The sequence below is a fragment of the Microtus ochrogaster genome, unplaced genomic scaffold (assembly GCF_000317375.1).
Source record: "Microtus ochrogaster isolate Prairie Vole_2 unplaced genomic scaffold, MicOch1.0 UNK13, whole genome shotgun sequence".
Taxonomy (NCBI): domain Eukaryota; kingdom Metazoa; phylum Chordata; class Mammalia; order Rodentia; family Cricetidae; genus Microtus; species Microtus ochrogaster.
In genome coordinates, this window is record NW_004949111.1 from 3,730,259 (window position 1) to 3,732,952 (window position 2,694).

At 33.4% G+C, this 2,694-nt stretch overlaps 1 protein-coding gene across 1 annotated transcript in view; it reads right to left on the minus strand.

The window, feature by feature from the left end:
- Positions 1–2,694, minus strand: part of Apool (apolipoprotein O like) — a 60,852-nt gene that overhangs the window by 18,476 nt on the left and 39,682 nt on the right. The gene's annotated exons all lie outside the window — the stretch shown is intronic.

Here is a 2,694-nt window from a genome sequence, read left to right on the forward strand (position 1 = left end):
GTTCACCTTCCTAAATACATGTCACTTTTTCAACCAAAGTACTGGTAACTCTAACAACTTTTTGGCCCCTTATTTAAAAGGGAAATATCAAAATATTAAGGTGAAAAAATATCTGGCAACGTTTTCTGGTAACTTTGCAGTTTGTGAAATGTTGCAAGCCTTGTATTTTCTCTGTCTGGTTTAGTTATTTTTAAAGAAGCCTGTTATAGTCAGGTCGACAATAGACTGAGCTTGGCTAAGGTGGGTAGGAAGGATGCTTTCTGTGGAATAGGGAGAGAAAGTCTAGACTACCAACATATCCTAAACTGAATGGCAACTCTGCTTCTCCTCGGTATTTTTGTTTCATTCTTGATTTAACAATCCCAATATGTAAAAATTAGGATCTCTTAACTAATGAAAATTCCATGAACTATGGTGGTATATGGCAGGTTTTCTTTGATAAATTATTGAAAAAAAATGGCATTTACTTTTTCCATACTTGTATATAAGGAACAATTCTGCAAAATGGAGTTTCATGTAGGTTCAAAATTCTACTTTTTCAATTAAGAAAGAATACTTAACACAGATACTAAGTAGCACTGTGCACTTAGAAATATGCAAATGGCTTTCTTTTAGATTCCTATCTTCAGTACAATAGGGTCATAAGAAAGAAATAGTTTTCTTGTTTTTACTGTACTATGACCTATATAAATAAGGTTTACATATGACCTATGGCCTATTACACATCGTACATTTCTCTGAGACAAAAGTTTCATGGTATTTACTCAAATAGTAAGCACAAAACATTCTGTATTTGCTATTCTCTCATAATTTATAACTTTTCAAATAAAATACACCTTCAGATCTAATGTGTTTATTTCACTATCAACAAGGTTTAGATTATTCTAGTGCTCACATAAAGAAATACTTTCTCTTACCAGAGGATTACTATTTTGTAATTAAGAAACTAAGCAATACATTGTAGACAAATTCCTAAAACTCAAGGAATAAGATATCGAAGTGAGTTGGAAGAAAAAAAAGGAAACACAATTATGCAGAGATAATCAGTTCTACTGACCTATATAGTACAGTGAGGCTGTTATATAGTTCCTAGTAACCTATTCTATATTTTATGAATATAAGAGAGCTCAAGAGCACTCAATATAAAGAAATAATAATCTTATGGAAGACAGTGAAAATGATGATATGCATATGAAATAGAGTTGTTAAATAGCATGCATAAAAGGAGTTAACATGGTAAACTCAAGACTGCTGCCATCAGCAGCTTCTGCTAGCATCTGCAAACTTCTCCTCTTGGAAGTCTGGAATTTTGGTAGGTAGATACTATTTACATGACTAGCCCTCAATGAAATCTTGGTCACTCTTCTGCCTATAGTTGTCACTCAATACTCGGCTTTATTCATATTGTCTCAACTTGTTACTGAAGAAATTAAGCATATGTTTTATTAGTCACTGGGAAAAGACTGCTAGAAACTTATAACTGATTTTTTCTAAACTTTGTCCTATGTCATTTCCCCCTTTTAAATTTCATCCTATACTTCCCATTGCAATAGCTCTTGTCCATGTCCATAACTACATACTGAGCCCTGTGAGTCTTTGCAACTAGTCATCAAGCCTGATTGCAATCTTATGAATCTGACAGTTTACATGAGAACTAGAATCTGATGGAAAAGTAGGTACAGATACCTTGTTGGAAAAGGTTTTAAAAAGCAAATATATCAAGTCTCATAGTGAATAAGAGTGGTAGACTGAGTTATCCACATTTACAGACTCCATTCCCATCTGGCTAATATTAATTTCAACTACTTTGGTCAGGATAAAACGAAAAGTAAACCAGGTTTTATATGATATAGCATGTCTTTCTCAAATCCTTAACAGAGCTTCCAATATGAGTAGTATGACTCTAAGAAAAGCAGTTTTGAGTGGATAGTGTATATCTTTATATTAACATACAATTCTCAAGAATTTTTGGTAGTATAAATATCTTTAGATTAAAAAAACAAAATTGCAATAACAAGGCAGCAAACAAGGGCAAATTACATTTTTAATTGGAACAGTTATACATTTTTAATATTTTGTTTAAAAAAGTAATATCTTTGTACATTTTAATATATAGTCTTATAACTAAAAATACTTCATATTTTCCTTTTGCAGTTGTACATTTTCCACATTCTTAACCTCAGGCAACTAACAATCTACTTTCTGTCATTCTAATCCTGTCCTTTTGAGAATGTCATACAAACAGAATCAGACATTCACTGCCTACTTTCAAATTCACAACCAATGTTATATGTACCAATCGCTCAAACTATTTTGATGCTAAGGGGTTTTCCTTGTAGGACTGTGCCACAGATTCCTTTATCCACTTGCCTGTTTAAAGGATATTCAGCTTGTTTCCAGATTTTATATGATTGACATTGCAATAAGCATTTATGCAGGGGTGTGTCGTTTCTTTAATGTCTTAGTTATGGTTGCTACTGTTGTGACAAAACACCATGACCAAAAACCAAGTTGAGCAGAAAAGATTTTATTTGGCTTACTCTTCCATATTGTTGTTCACTGCTGAAGGAAGTCATGATAGGAACTCAAACAGGGTAGGAAGCTAGAGGCAGGAGCTGATGCAGAGGCCATGGAGGGCTACTGCTTACTGGCTTGCTTCCCATGACTTGCTCAGCCTGCTTTCTTTTTTTTTTG